Source organism: Capricornis sumatraensis, chromosome 14 (assembly GCF_032405125.1).
Source record: "Capricornis sumatraensis isolate serow.1 chromosome 14, serow.2, whole genome shotgun sequence".
In the NCBI taxonomy this organism is placed as follows: Eukaryota; Metazoa; Chordata; class Mammalia; order Artiodactyla; family Bovidae; genus Capricornis; species Capricornis sumatraensis.
Window position 1 is genome coordinate 70,921,341 of NC_091082.1, and position 20,672 is coordinate 70,942,012.

Sequence of the window (20,672 nt, forward strand, 5' to 3'; positions counted from 1 at the left end):
GCCTCTGTCTCTAGAATAAATCATTCCTTGTCTCTAGAATAAATCATGCACTTATTTCATAAAGTTGTTGTGAGGACTAAATACATTTAATTCTTAGTTTGAATTCCCTAGGAAATAGGAAACTCGGTTCCTCTGAGGCAGAGACTCACTGGGGAGAGTTCTGGGAACTAAGAGGGTGGGAGGGAAACAGGGCCAGGCAGAGGGAGGAAGCAAATGCCGAAATGGGTCCCAGGGGGTGCTCTGGAGTGGGATGGGCCCTTCTGACCAGTCCCCCACTGAAGCAAGGGGACAGGCCTTTGCGCCCCATGTCACCGGTTCGTTGGACTACCTCATTTTAAACCAGGCAATTCCCTCTGTCAAGGCAGCAACTGAGAGAGACTGCTGTGAGCCTGCAGCAGCCAGCACCCTGGGGAATGGGGATCTGGTCCCAGAAGGAAATCTGGGAGACGCAGCACCTGTGACCACACCCAGAAGGTGCTTGGGACAGCGTTCAACTCGTAGTCAGCGCTCAGTCAGCCTTCACTCTCAGATTTACTTAGTAGGGATACAAGGGTTGCTAGACAAAAAGGATAAGGCTCAATAGCACGTTTTTTGTGACTCTGGGAGTTTAGGTGTTAATTTCACAAAGGGCATTTGAGAGCTGCTATTTCTCAATGAGGCCTGGAAGTAAAGGGTCGGAAAAGAGAGGACACAGGAGAAGAGATCTCCCCTGACAGAACCCATGAGAAGGCCCAGAAAAGCTGGTCAGGGAGGGAAAGGCAAAAAACCACAGAGGGGAAGAGGGGAGGAAGGCTGTGAAACAAGGCATGACCACAGGAAATGATGCCCAAATCAGAACCATGTGGGGGATCTTAGAGCAGTTTCCTTTTTGAAGGCAGCGCCTGCGGGAGCTGACCCAGGAAGTCAAAAGCTGATTCACTTTGAAGCCAGAGCTGAGCCCTCCCCAGCCCCCCAGCCCATTAGAGGCTTGGTTCAGGGAGCGCAGGCTTAGAGGCAGCAGTGCCATCTTAGGTGCCAGATCCACCTGCACCAGGTCTTGCCCGCCTTGGCTCTTGTTCTGCCTCTCACAAGTCCGGGGCCAGACTGGTGTGGGGCAGGGCGATGGGCAAGGCGTGGGAGGAGGCCACGGAAGGAGGCCTTTGTGAACGTCTGCTGCTCAGCACGGTCCTTGGTCCACACGATGACGCATTAACTGGGATGATGGCTATTTTTTCACCTGGTGCCGCCCCTGCCCCAGTGCACACTTTCATCACACAACTGCCGAATGGGGATGTGGGTGGTGTCTGGGATAGATTTTCTCCAAGCAATAAAGGTGAGTTTATGGATGGATTGAACCCTCGGTCTTATCCTCAGTAGTGCCACGTTGGAATCAGCCTGGATATGGCCACATGACAACAAGAATAGTGGTTAGGCAGAAAACCTCTTCAAACCTTCCTGTTCTTTCTGTATCCCCATGAATAGGCCAAAGGAGCTTTTAAGTGTCCATTCTGCAGACAACAAAACGGCAGTGGTTAAGACACTTAGTTAAGGGCACTGGAGCTGAAAACAGCTGAACCCTGGGCCCAGTGTCCAGATTCCTGAGCTAGTACTTTTTCATTCAGCAAAGAAAGTGAAAGAGACAAAGGGATTGATGCATGGTGCGCAGAAGGGCGAATCCAGGAGCACAAAGCTCCCTGCTCAAGATGAAGAGCCCTCTCCGAGCTCCACCTGCCTCCGGTTGCCATGGTTACCCCTTCAGTTTCCAGGCAGAAAGTTTTTGAAGTTCACGGTTTATCCTAAATTCTCTTCCCAGCAGGTAGGTCGGTTCATGTCTGCAATTTCAGTAATGACTAAACAGTTGCTGTCAATCCAGCAAGTTGAGCTCGCCTGTGAATTGCACTGGCTTTGACAGAACCTGACCTCATTTTTGCCCTGTGAGCCCAGAGCAGATGCACTCTCTTTAATGGAGACTGCGCAGACACAGCTCTGCACCTGGGTCATCTGGGGTCAGGATTCAACATCCACAAGGCCGCAGCCACATGGCCGTCCATCTCTTTCAGCTCTCCCTGACCATTCTTTCCAAGGCGACTGAGGTCTAGACAGGACCTTTGTCTACTGGAAGTGGTTAGAGGAAATGAAAACACTTTCTTGGTTTCTGAAGGACCCTCCAATCCCAGTTCTACTCATTTTTTTTTTCAAACTTTTCATTTTGTATTGCGGTATAGCCGATTAACGATGTTGTGGTAATTTCAGGTGAACAGCAAAGAGACTCAGCCATACATGTACATGGATCCACTCTCCCCCACCCACCACCACCCCCACACACACCCATCCAGGCTGGCACATAACACTGAGCAGAGTTCCATGTGCTGTACAGTAGGTCCTTGTTGGTTATCCATTTTAAATATAGCAGTGTGTACATGACCTTCCCAAACTCCCTATCCCTTCCCCCAGGCAACCATAAGTTCCTCTTCTGAATCTGTGAGTCTCCTTCTTATTTGTAAGTAAGTTCATTTGTATCATTTCTTGTTTCAGATTCTACATATAAGGGATGTCATGCGCTGTTTCTCCTCTGACTTACTTCACTCAGGCTGACAGTCTGGGTCCGTCCATGTTGCTGCAAATGGCATTATGTCATTTCTTTTAATGGCATTCCTTTAAGATTTATTTTCAGTAAACTAATTTACACAGATTGAGATGCAGCTAGCATATAGTAAATGCACAGATCTTAAGTGTTCAGCTCATGAGTTTTGATGAATATAGACACCCACATAGCCATCATTCACCATGCCAGCTTGCCAGATGACATTTTACCTAAGAGCCAATCAAGCTATGGAACACTTCCATCATCCTAGAAACCTTCATGCTCCTTCCAGCCACCCCACATCAGAGGCAAATACTAGTCTGAGGCCTACAACCACAGGACTTGTGTTCACCTGAGTTTGTTATTTTTGAGGCTGGGCTCAAGTGCTCTCTCATCTCTGGAACTTTCTCCTCCCTATGTTGTCCTGAACTCAGAATTGATTCCCAGTCTGTTTGCTCTGTGAGCTCCTGGAGGGCAGGGGTCATGGTCTTGGTCCTCTTTTTATCTTCAGCCCCTGGCATCATGCCTGGTTTGGTGTGTATTCTATGAATGTTGGCTGGCTGGCTTCTGTATCAACAAAGGTCATAATAGCTAACATTTATTGAACACTACCTGTGTGCCAGGCTCTGTTCTATGTGCTTTCTTTCCCCCGAACTATCTCCAGTTCTCGTAATTACCCCATAAAGCAGGTTCTATCTTGTCCTCATTTTACATTTGAGTAAACCCTGGCAGAGGTAGGTTAAGTCACTTGCTGCCCTCACACAGCTAGCAAGTGGTCAAGCTGGGTTTTGCTCTCAGCCCAAGTTCAGAGCCTGAGTTCCTAACATACACCATCCCATCTGTGTGTGATGTTTTCTAGAGCTCAGAATTCATCACTGTGAGATGAATGAAGCAGAGGCTTGGGAAGAACGTTACCCTTCGTCTTCTGTCTTCCGTGGTTTTCTCTCCGGTATCCTCCTCCTACCCCTCTTCCTTGCTCCCCATGCTTCCCACCATTCACACTTCCCACTTTCTTTTTTCTTTTTTTTTTAGCCCTCGGCTGTGTGTCATCACTGGCTCTGGACTTGTCTGCTTCTTCTGTCCTTTGTGTGTGTGATTCCCACATGTGACTGCCGAGGCACCTTTCTCTGCTAAAGTCCCTCAGCTAACATCTGGGCTTTTATTATCTTTTCAGGAAAACTCATTTCAGCTGCCTTGCCCCGCCTCCCTTCCCAGCGATGCCTCCCCAGCCCTCTTTGCTCATGAGGACCCTGGCTCCTACCTTGGAGAGAACCCAGGGGTGGCTTTCAAGGGAGGCAGATCTCCAGTTCCCATCTGGGCTATGTGGGGCTTGGGGAGGCCTTTGTTCCTCTTTACCCTCCTGCTGGTAGATGGAGCCCCCAGATGCGTTCTCGCAGTTTCATGCGGCCTGTGGCCCTTCACAGGCCCTGCGCTTGCCGCTGTGTGGTGTGCTGCACTCAAATGGGCCTGCCTGCCTGGCTGTGATGATTTGCTTTACCCCACACTTCTGCCAGACTGCCTGCCTGTCTCTGAACCCTGCATTCTCTCAGTGCCTGGGGTCCCCCTGCAGTGTGCTGTTCTAGACCCCTCCCTGTGGGGCCTGTGCTTGCATGTGGATGCGTTCCCTAAAGTACCAAACAAATCAGTGGCCATAGATGAGCCCCATCTCACCCTACTACTACCAGTTCCGAAATAGGAGGGTTCCTTAAGCACCCTGGGTTTCTGTCTTCCTCTTTCTCACCATTCCCCTTTGCACTTTTGTCACAAGTGTCATTTTTTCTGAGAGCATCTCACTTCCACTCGCTGAATCTTAGAAACAAAGTTCTATCAAATTCCGGATTGTTCTCACGTGATAATTTTCCAAGGCCCTAAGAAACCACTTAGAATAAAAGATTTGTTGTTGTTCCTATTTAGTCGCTTTGCAGCCCCATGGACTGCAGCATGCCAGGCTCCTCTGTCCTCCACTGTCTCCCGGAGTTTGCTCAAATTCATGTCCATTGAGTCAGTGATGCTACCTAACCATCTATTCTCTGCCACCCCCTTTTGCCTTCAATCTTTTGCCTTCTACTTTTGCCCTCAATCTTTCCCAGCATCAGGGTTTTTTCCAATAGTCAGCTCTTCGCATCAGATGGCCAAAGGATTGGAGCTTCAGCTTTAGCATCAATCCTTCCCATGAATATTCAGGGTTGATATCCCTCAGGATTGACTGTTTTGCTCTCCTTGCAGTCCAAAGGACTCTCAAGAGTCCTCTCCAGCACCACAGTTTGAAAGCATCAATTCTTCAGTGCTCAGCCTTCTTTATAGTCCAGCTCTCACATCTGTACATGACTACTGGAAAAACCATAGCTTTGGCTACACAGACCTTTGTGGGTAAAATGATGTCTCTGCTTTTTAATATGCTGTCTAGGTTGGTCATAGCTTTACTTCCAAGGATCAAACGTCTTTTAATTTCATGGCTGCAGTCACCATCTGCAGTGATTTTTGAGCCCAAGATATAAAATCTGTCACTGTTTCCATTGTTTCCCCATCTATTTGGCATGAAGTGATGGGAGCAGATGCCATGATCTTAGTTTTTTGAATGTTGAGTTTCAAGCCAGCTTTTCACTCTCCTCTTTCACTCTCATCAAGAGGCTCTTTAGTTCCTCTTCACTTTCTGCCATTAGAGTATTACCATCTGAATAATAAAAGATTTGAGGGTGGAAAAAAGTGAAGCCTGGGATTAGCAAATGGTTGAAAAGGGAGGTTTATGCTTCCAATTCCCTGTTCTTTTCTGGGCTGAGGAGTGAAGACTTGGATTCCAGACCTGCGATGTGAGGCAGGAAACAAGCACCAAGGGAATCTGACAGGCGCCTGGTTGGGGAGAAGAGGGGGGTCCTGGCCAACTGGCTCCCTCTATTGTATCCTCCATCGAGGATGACCATCACTGCTGATCGGTAATGTTCTGGGCAAGAAGAAGGTGCCCTGCTGTCTGGGAACACTCTGCAAACAGCCTATGTGAAACCCTGTTTTACTCTCAAATCGTGTCTGTGTGTGTCTTCCCTCCAGGGAAGATCCCCTGGAGGAGGGCATGCAACCAACTCTGGTATTCTTGCCTGGAGAATCCCCATGGATAGAGGAGCCTGGCAGACTACAGTCCATGGGGTTGCAAAGAGTCAGACAGGACTGAGCAGCTAAGCCCAGCACACAGGCCACAGATGATACCCAAGAACTGCTCACAGCAAGCCCTGGCATGTGAATGTCTCAGGCACGTGCAGAGCTGTCAGGTCAGAGCTGCAGCAGGGGGTTGTGTGTGTGTGTGTAGGGGCAGAGGACTGAAAGACTCCCATAGACAAGTAGCAGCTTAACTGCCAGCCCACCCACCCTCATCTCTCAGGAAAGCTCAGCACACCAGACTCTCCCTGGTTCTAGGGACACTGTGCGTGCCCTCCTCGGTTGGAAAGCTGCCTTTGAGACACGGGTGCTCCCCTCAGACACTACCTCAGGGTGGCCTGGAACCTTGAACTTGTGCCTAGCACAGTGTCCAGCCTAATACAGGTATAGTCGTGAAATGCTAGATGGGGAAGGGACGAATGCATCCCCTGCTGGACTTGGCGGATGTCTCAGAGATCCACTGTCAACCCAGGCTCTTGGGATCACAAGCATTCTTGGCTGAACTTCAACCAGAGGACTTTCTGGAAATGGGTCACAGACAGGCTGGCTTACACAATGACATTTATTATTATGCGCCTCCCAAATGTGACCCCCTCTGGGGCTTGTAGAATCCCCTAGTGCAGAGAAACCAGCCCAAAGTTGGGGAATGTCTGGTCAACATCCGTGATTCCAGAGCCCAGCTTGAGCTGGAAACAGGGCACCAAACACACAGAGGCGTGCCATGTCATGCCATCCCTCTGAAGGTCTTCAGTGAGGAAAGCCACTGCACACTCCATCCTCTTCCCCTGTTCCTAGGTGTTCCAGAGAGGCAGGTGCTACAGAGGTGCTGGGTTTGGTAGGAAGAATGGATTTCAGCTGGTTGCAGCAGCTAACACCTGACCTTTTCTTGAAGGAAGGAACGTGCCATTTGCAGAGCACTCCATGGCCCAGTGGTTTTCCCATGCAGGAGACTAGGTTTGATCCCTGGGTTGGAAAGCTCCCCTGGAGGAGGGCATGGCAACTGACTCCGGTATTCTTGCCTGGAGAATCCCCATGGATAGAGGAGGCTGGCAGGCTACAGTCCATGGGGTCGCAAAGAGTCAGACATGACGGAGCCACCAAGCACAGCACGCAGGCCACAGACATACACGAGGACCGCTCACACAGCAAGCCCCGACATGTGAATGTCTCAGGCACATGCAGAGATGTCAGGTCAGAGCTACAGCGGGGGGTTGCCATCTCCTGGGAGGCAGGAAACCTGCCTTCCTTTGAATCACTGTCCCAGAACCCCCATTTCCATAAGAATAGTTGGGGGGGCGCGGGGAGGGCTGATACAGGAGCTCCGAGGAAAAGCAATCTTGTAGCCAAGTGGGAGGCTTGACAAAGCATCAACACTCGCTGTGAGCACTGTAACAAGTTGGGAGGAAACGTGCCTCTTATACTGTGCCCGCTGGCCCCCATGCAAGGAGAGAGGAACGTGGCAGGCTGTGTGAGCCGCTGGAGACTGGGGCCAGCAGCAGCAGGGTGGGAGGGAGGGAGGGGGGAGCCGTGGGAACAGGTGGTCCTTCCACAAGCTCCCCAGCCGTCAGCCCCTGCCATAGCAGATGTCCTAGAAACAGGCCCAGGTGGACCGAGGGAAGAGCGCAGCAGGGGGGGTGTGTGATGTTTGGCAGAGAAAGAAATGAGCTCTGCCTAATGGGCCGGCCACATCTGAGCAGGGGAGACACGCGCGGAGCTGTGTGACCGAGCCCTGGAGAGCCACTCCACCTCTACTCACCCTCTGGCTGGGCTGTTTCAATGTGGGCCACAGGAGAACCTGCTGGAGCCGAAGCCCCAGGCTTACCGAAGCCCCCAGCTGCAGCAATGGTGATGAAAATCACTAACGTGAATTGAGCCTCTCTGTGCCCTACATTTACGGTTCTTCTCATCTCATCCTCATGCTAACCTGCACAGAAGGTAGGCTTGCTGTTGTTGTTTTACAGATGGGGCAACCAAGCCGTAGAGAGGCTAACTGAAGAAAGGACAAGAGGGCAGAGCCATGATTTGATACCAGGTCACCAACTCAATGGACGTGAGTCTGGGTAAACTCTGGGAATTGGTGATGGACAGGGAGGCCTGGCGTGCTGTGGTTCATGAGGTCGCAAAGAGTCGGACACGACTGAACGACTGAACTGAACTGAACTGAACTGAACTGAACTGAACATCTGACTCCAGGGCTTCCCAGGTCATGCTAGTGGTAAAGAACTCACCTGCTAATGCAGGAGACATAAGAGACGCAGGTTCGATCCCTGGGTCAGGAAGATCCCTTGGAGGAGGCCATGGCAGCTCACTCCAGTATTCTTGCCTGGAGAATCTCCTGGACAAAGGATCCTGATGGGCTGCAGTTTATAACGTCACAGAGTCAAACACTGCTGAGGTGACTTAGCACTCACACATCTGACTCCAGCATCCATGCAGCGATGCTGCCACTCACTGCATAGACGGCCCTATCTTTGCCCCTTCCAGAGCTGCAGAAAGCTCTTTCCCTGCTGTCCAAATGTTCACATCCCCAGCTTCAAAAGGAGCCTCATAATGAAGGTTTACCTTCCTTCTCTTAGTTCAGTCTGGTCTTCCCTTCTTGGCAACAGGAACATGGCTTTCAGCTTCCAAGGCACAGGTTAGGAGGACCAGCCCGGTCAATCCTGGCACCTTTTGACCCTGGAGTCACACGTGTCACCTAGATAGAACCTTCCTCCACCTACAAGGTGCACAGGCCCCCCTCTGGCTGGCCTTCCACATCCGTAGCTGCGCCTCTTGTCTTCCATCTGTCTTCCATAGAGGCGCTGCCCAAGCTTGTGCCCTGGCCAGCCTCTCTCCTTGTACGTTAGCCTTTACCAGAGTTAACTTGTTTTGCTTCAACCACTGTCCGTATGCTGCTGCACCCCTGGACCCAAACCCATCTCTCTGGCCCTTTCTAGCATTCAAAATCCATACTTCCACCTGCGTACTAGGTGTCTTCAGTTCAGTTCAATTCAGTTCAGTCGCTCAGTTGTGTCCAACTTTTTGCGACCCCATGTATCACAGCATGCCAGGCCTCCCTGTCCATCACCAACTCCCGGAGTTCACTCAGACTCACGTCCATCAAGTCAGTGATGCCATCCAGCCATCTCATCTTCTGTCATCCCCTTCTCCTCCTGCCCCCAATCCCTCCCAGCATCAGGGTCTTTTCCAATAAGTCAACTTTTCACATGAGGTGATCAAAGTACTGGAGTTTCAGCTTCAACATCAGTCCTTCCAATGAACACCCAGGACTGGTCTCCTTTAGGATGGACTGGTTGGATCTCCTTGCAGTCCAAGGGACTCTCAAGAGTCTTCTCCAACACCACAGTTCAAAAGCATCAATTCTTCGGCACTCAGCCTTCTTCACAGTCCAACTCTCACATCTGTACATGACCACTGGAAAAACCATAGTCTTGACTAGACGGACCTTTGTTGGCAAAGTAATGTCTCTGCTTTTTAATATGTTCTCTAGGTTGGTCATAACTTTCCTTCTAAGGAGTAAGTGTCTTTTAATTTCATGACTGCAGTCACCATCTGCAGTGATTTTGGAGCCCCCCCAAAATAAAGTCTGACACTGTTTCCACCGTTTCCCCATCTATTTCCCATGAAGTGATGGGACCAGATGCCATGATCTTAGTTTTCTGAATGTCGAGCTTTAAGCCAACCTTTTCACTCTCCTCTTTCACTCTTATCAAGAGGCTTTTTAGTTCCTCTTCACTTTCTGCCATAAGGGTGGTGTCATCTGCATATCTGAGGTTATTGATATTTCTCCTGGCAATCTTGATTCCAGTTTGTCCTTCTTCTAGCCCAGCATTTCTCATGATGTACTCTGCATATAAGTTAAATAAGCAGGGTGACAATATACAGCCTTGATGTACTCCTTTTCCTATTTGGAGCCAGTCTGTTGTTCCATGTCCAGTTCTAACTGTTGCTTCCTGACCTGCATATAGGTTTCTCAAGAGGGTGGTCTCAGGTCAGGTGGTCTGGTATTTCCATCTCTCTCAGAGTTTTCCACAGTATGTTATGATCCACACAGTCAAAGGCTTTGGCATAGTCAATAAAGCAGAAATAGATGTTTTTCTGGAACTCTCTTGCTTTTTCGATGATCCAGCGGATGTTGGCAATTTGATCTCTGGTTCCTCTGCCTTTTCTAAAACCAGCTTGAACATCTGGAAGTTCACGGTTCACGTATTGCTGAAGCCTGGCTTGGAGAATTTTGAGCATTACTTTACTAGCTTGTGAAATGAGTGCAATTGTACAGTAGTTTGAGCATTCTTTGGCATTGCCTTTCTTAGGGATTAGAATGAAAACTGACCTTTTCCAGTCCTGTGACCACTGCTGAGTTTTCCAAATTTGCTGGCATATTGAATGCAGCACTTTCACAGCCTCATCTTTCAAGATTTGAAATAGTTCAACCGGAATTCCATCACCTCCACTAGCTTTGTTCATAGTGATGCTTTCTAAGGCCCACTTGACTTCACAGTCCACTTGTCCAAAACTCATCCAGTATGTACACCATTATGTGTACAGATGTGACTAGATGAATGGCATTGATGAATGGCTATAAAACATCTGTTCAATTGGTCTTGAGAAAAATCTCGCTCACCATCAATGATCTCTCAATTTCACCCTTCTTCCTTTTTTAAAAAAAATTTTTTTAATACAAGCCATTTTAAGAGTCTTTTTTGAAACTGTTACAATATTGCTTCTGTTGTTTACATTCTAGGGGGGTTTTTGGCCAGGAGGCATGTGGGATGTTAGCTCCCCAACAGGGAATGGAACCTGTCCCCACCCCGCCCTGAATTGAAAGGCAAAGTCTTACCCACTGGACCACGAGAGAAGTGCGCTTCCTGTTTCCAGTCAGCCTCCGAGTTCCTGTCCACTATCATCTGATCTCCGGACTCTAACCTTTCCATCCTCACAGGCACTGTCCACCTTCTCGCATCCTAAACCATCTTCTCACATCCTACCCATCCTGCCTACTCTGGTACAAGATTTAGAGCATGTCCTCACCCTCTTAAAACCTCCAGTATCTCCCACCTGCACCTGCCTCCTCCCCAGGGGCCCCACGCTGAAATCCTTAGTGGGACATCCCCCTTTCCTCCACAGTCGGTTCAAATCAGTTGCTCCAGCCTCCTCTTCTACCTGCTCCCCAACCACTTCAGCTCTGGTCACATTCTGTAACCTTTCCCCCCAAATGCTCCTCACCTTTCACCCATCTGCCATTGCCTGGAATGACCTTCTTCTTTTATCTGATGAACTCCTATTCATCCAACAAGACCCAACTCAAAATTTGCCTCTCCAAATGCCCTTATTCTTCAAAAACACATGAATGTTTAGGAGGGAGCCTCATGACATCCCTCAATGACTTTGAAATGATTTATCTACATGCCTGCCTATGGGCAGCATGCTAAATCTCTTCAGTCGTGCCCAACTCTTTGTGACTCCATGGCCCATGACAGGTTCCTCTGTCCATGGGATTCTCCAGGCAAGAACACTGGAGTGGGTTGCCATGCCCTCCTCCAGGGATCTTCCTAACCCAGGGATCAAACCCACATCTCTTATGTCTCCTGCACTGGCAGGCAGGTTCTTTACCACTAGTGCCATCTGGGCCTCCATAAATATGTATTTATCCAGGTAGCTATATCCATCTGTCTATCAAGAGAGAGACAGAAAATATGGCAAATGCTAACAATGGTTGAACCTAGGTGGTGGTTATAATCGTCTTCAACTCCTCTATACGCTTGAAAATTTTCCCAGTTAACAGTTGGGTGATGAGGACCTAATGTATAGCGCAGGAAACTATAGTCAATATCTTGTAATAACCTATAATGGAAAAAAAAATCTGGAAAAAACAGGTATATATATATATATATATATATATATATATATATATATAAAACTGAATCACTTTGCTGTATACCTGAAACTAACACAACAACTATAAATCAACTGTACTTTAATAATTTTTTGAAGTTGAGTGGAAAAGCTACCTCACCTGTCATTTTTTTCCTCATTGTCCCCAACAAAGTGAATTACCCCTTTCGTTGTGTTCCCATAACATTCTGTATTTGCCCTTCCCTTGTAGTTCAGTTGGTAAAGAATCTGCCTGCAGTGCAGGAGACCTAGGTTCGATCCCTGGGTTGGGAAGATCCCCTGGAGAAGGAAATGGCAACCCATTCCAGTATCCTTGCCTGGGAAATCTCATGGACAAAAGGGCCCGGTAGGCTGCAGTCCATGGGGTCGCAAAGAGTCGGGCATGACTGGGCAACTAATACTTACACTTACTTACACTTACTGCATTTTATTGTAATTTTGCATTCAGCAACTTGTCCACCAGTTGTGAACCTGCAAAAGCAGGGTAGCTGCACACAGTAGGCGTATTCATGTGCACGAATGAATGGCCTCTCCTGTGAGGTTGAGGTTGAAAAGCAATAAGCCATAAGAAGAATAGAAAGTCCCGGGAATTACCGCAGACCAGCCCCCAGGCTTCGTCCTGCATCTCAGGGATGCCGGTGAGCACAGGAAGTTTCCGTGATGCAGGGAAAGCTAATAAATGGTCGCTTACTGAATGCAGTAAACGGACTCATTTGAAAAGACCCTGACCCTGATGCTGGGAAAGATTGAAGGCAGGAGGAGAAGGGGACGACTGAGGATGAGATGGTTGGAAGGCATCACCGACTCGATGGACATGAGTTTGAGTAAACTCTGGGAGTTGGTGATGGACAGGGAGGCCTGGCATGCTGCAGTCCATGGGGTTGCAAAGAGTCAGACACGACTGAGCGACTGAACTAACTGAATGCAGAACATGGTGTAAGACTGAGGAGATCTAACCTCTGTGGCTGGTTCATATGACTAGCCAGCTGTGTGACCTCCGGTAGTCACCAACCTGTCTGTGCCTCTGTTTTCTCACTTGCAAACAGGGAGTTACAAAGTCTGTCCCCTCAACAAATGGAGGGGGAGAAGTGTATGACTGTGCTCTGAGAAGTCTAAGATTTACACAAATAATGCGGTGCTCTCCTCATTTCTGTTATTAAAATGAGCAAGCCTTTTTTGTCATGACCAAGACCAGTGAAGAATTCTGAGTCACTCCCTTTGGGGCAAAGGCAGGGCGGAGCTTCGCTTCTGTGAAGGATGGGAATTTCCACCCAGTTGGAAGGAATGAGCCCCTGTGGCTTGGGCCTCATTTCTCCCACCCCCGCTTTCTCTTTCCTCTGACCAATTGACAACTTCTGGGAAACAGAACTGGGAATCTTAAAATAGAGCAGCAAATGTCTGGGCTCCTAGCCCCAGGCTCAGTTGCACCATCAGTAGACTTGGGCAGCAGACGCGGAGAAATGGATGGCTCACGTGGCCTCCAGCCCTCTGGGTCGGAAAGGCCGAGGCCATGGAAAAAGTAACACACGGGTTTTGGAGAAAAGCAGTCATCCAGGAATGCGATGTTTTAGTTGGCTAGAATCCAGCCTATTGGGGTGAAATGTTCTGCCCTGATATTCCTGGATCATCCGAGGCCTGAGGAACCACGCCCCCCCTCCCGCCACCAAAGGAGCAGCTCTTCCTGGAAGCAGTGGCCATCCCACTGGTCCCAGCAGGCTGGGGAAAGACAGTGAGAGGCCTCTGGGGAAAGAGACAGGCATCCATAACTCGGTGGTTTCAGAGAAGGTTGGCTTCCCAGGCTCTGAGCACCCAGGTTTGGGATGCTTATATAACAAAATGCTGGCAGCAGGAAGTGCTCAGAAGAGGAGAAAATGCTGAAGTTTCAGACCCCAGATTTCAACCTGGTAAACTCTCAGCCTAACCGTAGGGAAAGGGCCCTCCCCTGACAGAGAAGGTTAAAGCAATGAGACACAGACCATCAGACCCTGAAAAGCTGTATTGTTACTTGGATTTCTCCTAAGTTCACCCATGAACACAGTATGCCGGGCCATCTTCTCATATGTGCCCTCATTTAATCCTCGCAGCAATTGTATACTCAGGAACTGTTATTGTCCCTGCTTTACTGTCAGGGAAGCTGAGACACACAGAGGTCTCACACTGGCAGTGCCACAGTTCAAACCCAGGCAGGCTGGCCCTGGCATCTGCGGGCATAACCAGGATGCTGTGCTGAGCAGCTTCCAGGAGCCTGGCAGTGGACCGGCCCCAGAGGACGGCAGAGGAAGCCCTCAAGCAACTTACACCTGGAGGAGGAAAAGAGATGATGAGCTAGCACCAAATCAGTAAAATGATGATGAGCCGCGATGAATGCAATAAAGAAACAGAAAGCAAAGAAGAAACCACTTTAATTAAGGCAATCGGAAAGATGTCCTGGTCAAGTTTCCATAGCTAAGGATGGAAATGGACTGTCTCTGACTTAAAGAGAAAAAAGAAAAATCATTGAAGGGAGTGTGGGGTAGCCCACAGAATTTTCAGGAAGTCCCAGAACACAGACAAGAACAAAGGGGCGTTCAGCGGCCAAAAATCCCTCCACAAAACCACGCTGATGGGGACCCAGCAGGTGCCACGGCTGAAGGCTAGACATCTCAGCCTGCTCACAGCCAACGCTGGAACTCCCCAGATGCCCCGGCTGGCTCTGCTGCCCCTGGAAACCGGATGCCACTGCCACCGCTAACCCCAAAGCCAAGTCTCCACCACCCCATTTCTTTGCATCACCAGTTCCTGACTCAGAGTCCCAGATGAGGCAACCTAATTGGCACCCTGCTGCTTCTGATGCAAAGTTCCAAGCTGTGCTGGGCAGATGCTGGCAGCTTCTGGCATTGGTCCAGTTGCTGCTGAGTGTGCAGACCTGAGCTTAGGGCTGACTATCTATTCACTCTTTGTTGCAGTCGGCCTGCCCCCACCTCCAAAGCCATTTTGGCTGATGGCAGCCTTCCTCTTTCCCCTTGATAAGATTCCAGCCTCTCTTCCAATAAAAATAATAGCTACTAATTTGGAGTGCCTATTATACACAAATCCTTTACAGACATCATCTCTTAGACTTACTACCTCTTCGCAAGGTAGCTACTTAAATGCTCGAAGTCTCTTAAGGCTTAGAGATTAGGAATTTTGCCTGGGACATGGCTGAGCCCAGATTTGAACACAGACCTGCTATATTCTCAGGAGCACACACTGTCTCCCAAGGGGGTTGAAAATCAGGCAAATTTTGGGCACAGAAGAGACGTGTGCTGCCAAATCTCAGCCGTGATCCATGGCGAGAGAGGGACAGTAAGCTCCATTTGGATTTAGGTTCACCAGCTCTTTACCTAATCACCTATATCTCTTCTTGATACCCCAGGACTGCAGCGGTCCCAGTCTCCCAGGTAGCCACACTCTGTGAGGCCATTTGGCAGGGGTCTCTGATTTCTTCTTTGTCAAGGCAGACCACTCCACCCCAACTAAGCCTTAGCCCAGCAGGCCTCCATAAAGCTTCTCCGGGGTTCTGTGTCTCTGGGTTTACATTGCTACGGGCAGGGCTCCCTTTCATAAAACACATATGGTCCCCAAAGCTGCGTGTGATTTGCATCTTTGTGAATCAATTCTGCATACTCATTGGCTTACACCCTCATTTCAGCAATCACTGTTAATCTCCAACTGCTTTTCAGCACACACTGACAACTGGGTGCGTGCGTGTGTGCTGTCACTTCAGCTATGTCCAAGTCTGTGCGACCCTATGGACTGTAGCCTGCCAGGCTCCTCTGTCCATGGGATTCTCCAGGCAAGAATACTGGAGTGGGTTGCCGTGCCCTCCTCCAGGGGATCTTCCCCACCCAGGTATCAAACCCATGTCACTTACGTCTCCTGTTTTGGGAGTCGGGTTCTTTACCACTAGCACCACCTGGGAAGCCCTGACAACTGGGTATTTCAGCTTAAAGTTTTTATTGCCCCCTTCATTCACACTCTTCTTGGCAACAACGATCTATAAGCCAATATTAAATATATCAGGGAAGCTCACCATTTCCGAGAGAAAACATCTTACCAACCGAAAAACAAACTGCTTTTTTATAAGAAAGGTCATCCTTGAAGACATTTGAAAAGACATTTGAATTGTGAACTGGATTTTTTCTTCTTGGTTTTTACTCATCAGATTGTGTGTATATACTTAGAGGTTTAGTAATAAATCTTTAAAAATGGGTAAGTTAGTCAAAGAGAATGGAGAGAGAACAAGAGAGGCAGTGAAAGTGAGATGAATTTCTGGTCCTTTTTGTTACCAGTTACTCATGGACCACCGGGCCAGCCATTCAGGACTCAGTTTCTCTCTTTGAAATACAGAGCCTGGAGTGTCTTGTATATTTCATGAGGCTCTCATGAGATTTTAATGAAGCTCTCTGGTTAAGACCCTTTGAGACGAGCCCAGAGTATTATTAGAATGTGCCTGCTTGCATCTGCTAAGAGAGCAGCATCTCACCTATGGCTGTGATGAAGAGGTTGCTGCCCCTCCTTCTTAAGTGCTCTCCCCTGGGTCACACTTCTGTTCTCCCAAAGTACTAGCGCCTGAGTCATTCCTAGCAAGGAGGGTTGGCATCGCACCATTGGCGCTCTTCCCCAAGGCCCAAACAACAAGACGCAAAATGGCTATAAAATTGAAGGCTCACTCTCCGGCTGCTGCTGGAAGCCTGCTCGGCAGTATTTCCCCTGGCAGCAGACAGTTGCCATGTTAGGTGTGAATCAAACACACAAACCTCTGGAGATTTGTCTTTCACTTTCCCGAGACGCAACTTAGCAGAATTACTGAAAATATGGTGACACGTTGCCTCAGCACTGGGGCTCTCAGGGAGGCGGCGGAGGGGAGGGAGGGAGCACTGTTTCTCACCAGCACTCAGGAGGGTGTCTGGTCCCCATCGCTGCCCTCCCGTGCCTCTGTGCCCTGCCATCACTGTCTCTCTTCTCCACCCTGCCTTTCTGGAATTATCAGACTCTAAGAAGTCAGTTTGGCCCCCAGCTGTCCCTGACACCTGTTTGGGACCGTGGTTATATCCCCAGAGACACCCAAGCTCTGTCTGGAGAGCTGTGGGCAGGAGTCGAGCTGGAAATAACCTTCCTCATCTCTCCCCTGATCACTTGAGGTAGGAACCCGGTCACATGTGCATGTATGTGTACATGTGTACACACACGTGTGATTCCTAAGCTGAAGGACTGAAATTCTCTCCAAATACGTAGCAGTTTCAGCTGCATTGACCTGACATTCCCATTGGCCGGTCGGTGATCCCTCGGTAATGTATGAGTAGGGAGGGGCAGGATAGAATCATTCTTTAGCCTCCTCCGGTGCTGGATTCAGGCTAGACTTCTAACTTGGAGGCGGAGGAAAGCCAGGGGGCTAACAGAAGCCTATGCAGAGCTCCTGAATTTGGGGCCTGACAATTTAGTTTATGTCATTATTATGTGCTGGGCTTCCCTGGTGGCTCAGATGGTAAAGAATCTGCCTGCAATGCAGGAGACCTGGGTTTTGATCTCTGGGTCAGGAAGATCCCCCGGAGAAGGAAATGGCACCCCACTCCAGTATTCTTGTCAGGGAAATCCCAGAGACAGAGGAGCCTACAGGGTTCCAGTCCATGGATCGGCAAAGAGTCAGACATGACTTAGCGACTAAACCACCACCACCAACGTATCTGAGCACCCATTCTACAGAGTGCTAGAGAGGCAAAAACAACACAAGTCAAACCTACCTGAGGTACCTCTGCATGGAATGGCACCAGGGTGATGAGGCTTCATACAGCACCAAGGCTTCAGGTAGTGGGAGCGAGTGGCCCCCTTAGGGCACTGGTCCTCTGACTGCTCAGGTTTTGACTCAGAGAGCCATAGTCCCCATCCACAGTCAGACCCAGGCTTTGTAACTTCTCTTCCTGACCAGCAACCTTTGGAAGTACTGTCTGTGGACCCCTTGCCTTCCCAGCCATGCCTGTCAGGGTCTTGCTCCCCCACTGGGGACACTCGTGGGAAACAGGTCCCAGGCCTCCTCTGCTCTGATGACCCAGGAGCCATCTGTTCCTTCCCACCCCAGCCCCAGGGGACTATCTTTTCAGTGGAGAGTTCAAACCACTCCAGAGAGGAGACTTAGAGACGTCAACTTGTGGAGTTCCCCACAGAAAAAGCCCCACTCAAGCACATAGAGCTTTGAGTCACGCACTTCGTGTTTTGCTCTTAAATGTGAGTGAAAGCCAGGGATCACCAGACCGTAGAGCAAAATGTCAAATGTGAAAGAAAGAGACTAAAACGAATAATATCATGGGGACTAGGAGAAGCAGAAACAATGTAGGGAAGAGAAGAAAAAATAAACAAGACCCATCATTAATATAGGGCTTCCCTGGTGGCTCAGAGGATAAAGCATCTGCCTGCAATGCAGGAGACCTGGGTTCGATCCCTGGTTTGGGAAGATCCCCTGGAGAAGGAAATGGTAACCCACTCCAGTATTCTGGCCTGGAGAATCCTATGGACAGAGGAGCCTGACGGGATGTGGGGTCGCAAAGAGTTGGACATGACCGAGCGACTTCACTTGCACTTTCTTCATCATTTATATACTCAGAGAAGTAGGAGAAAATGTTGCATCATGAAGTGAGAACAGGGACTTCCCTGGTGGTCCAGTGGCTAAGACTCCTCATTCCCAATGCAGGGGGCTCAGGTTTGATCCCTGGTCAGGGAACTAGATCCCACATGCCACAACAAAGATCAAAGATCCCACCTGCTGAAACCAAGACCCAGTGCAGCCAAATAAATAAACTTAAAAATAAAAACAGAATGTTGGTTTCTGAGATTTAAGGACTAATCAGAGGAAAAAATACAAACTCTTGGCAGTTAAAAATACAACAGGAAAACAAACAACCAACAGAAGTGTCCAAAGTCAATGTTATGGAAATCTCTCAGAAAATAGAAAGAAAAAGATAAAGAGAAAGACAATCTCCCCCCACAAAACAAGAATAAGACTAATAGGAGATAAAGCCTGAGAGTCTCATTTCTAACTAATAGGCGTGCCAGAAAAAAACAGAGGAAACAGTAGGAAAGATATTATCACAGCAATGATACAAGCACACCATCCCCAAAGTGAAGTGTGTGTGTGTGCTAAGTTACTTCAGTCGTGTCCATCTCTTTGTGACCCCATAGACTGTAGCCCGCCAGATTCCTCTGTCCAAGGAATTCTCCGGGCAAGAATACTGGAGTGGGTTGCCATTTCCTCCTCCAGGGGATCTTCCTGACCCAGAGATGGGACCCATATCTTTTCTTCTGCACTGCCAGGTGGATTCTTTAGCACTAGCGCCACCCAAGCGAAGCATATTGTTGTTGCTTAGTCTCTGAGTCATGTCCAAAGGGGCAAGGCCTATTAAGGGCTCAAATGCATGGATAAAGCCCCACATCAAGCCCGACGTCATTGTAAATTCAGAACCCTGAAACAAGCAAAACAAGATTCCAAAACCTGGGAAACCAGAGTGATGGGGCATGAGGAACAGACCACAAATAATGCCCAGAAATCAGAATAATCTGTCTTCTCAACAACAACATTGAAAACAGAAGAGTGGTGCCTCCCAAGGACTAAGTGGGAACTGTTTTCCACCTGGAATTCTATAGCACTCAAATCAAAGGTGAGCAGAGAGGAGAGTTTTAGTCAAAAAAGTTTCCAAAAACTTATCTTCCATGTACCCTTTCTTAGAAAGCTACCACTGGAATGTGTGCCCTGTGGAAATAAACACAAGGAAATAAGAACAAGAAAGAAGATGGGGTGGGAGACAGGAATTACAAGACAAGAGAGAGGTAAAAGGGATTCCCAGGGGACTTCCCTGGTGGTCTGGTGGCTAAAACTCTTCGCTCCCAATGCAGGGGGCCTAGGGTTCGATCCCCGGTCAGGGAACTAGACCCCACATGCCGCAACTAGGAGTTCACTCACCGCAACTAAAGATCCCACCTGCCACAACTAGGACCCAGCACAGCCAAATAAATAAATAAATTGTTTTTAAATAAGAGTTCGCAGGAAGTCAGCGAGTGAAAGGGCTATAATAGCTCAATGGTAGTCTTGAGACAGTCACCGATCCTAATAAAGGGTCAGAGGACTCCAGAAGACACATCTGGGGTGGTGGATTGTCTGACAGTCTCCACAAAGTGGAAGCGTCACTGGGCAGTGTTTTACAGCTGTGGAAGCATGTAGGAAGATTTAATCAGTTGTTGATGGAACACTGAACAGATGAAAATTAAAGGCGATTATTAATCCTGGGGTGGGGAGGGTTTGTGCAAGAAAGCATATGTAATTTAATATACTAATTGGCTTAAAAAAAACAATATTTATACAATCATAATAATAAAAGCATTGTTAACCAAAAATTGGGAAGGCCTAGACAAAGAGAGAAAGCACATGAGTTTAGAATCCTCGTTATCATCATGGGAAGTCTACAGCTAACATCTGAAATGGATGAATCAAGAGTGAGTGGCATGCTCTTTGAGTTAGAAATGTAGGGGAAACCACCAGATAAATAACTCAGAGTTGAGTTGCCGGTGGTTTTCTCTGTGGAAAGGGAACTAGGGCAGAGAGGAAGAGAATAAGAGAAGGCAGTTTTTATTGTGTTTTTTCTTATGTGTATAACTTTACAACTCATTTCCTAGTATATTTTTATTGAAACATATATTAAGTGAATATTATACTTTTATATTTTTAATATCAATAATATTAATATTATTAATTCTTAATATAAAGAATATTAAGTGAATATTTAAAATGGCCCCCAATGGTCACATATGTGAAATAGACACATAAACAGAGCAGAACAGGAAAGAGTTACAGGTGCTACCTGTGTACAGGTGAAGCACAGGCATACAAGAGAATAGCTTATTCTACCTAAGAAGGGAGCGCCAAGAAATTCCTGACTTCCTATCCCCCACTTTATCCAGGGTCACTGCTGCCAGGGTGTGTATACACATATGGCTGTCTTGAAAAATCAAGTGAGGCAGAAACACACCAAGCCCTCGTGAAAAAGTTGGCAGCATC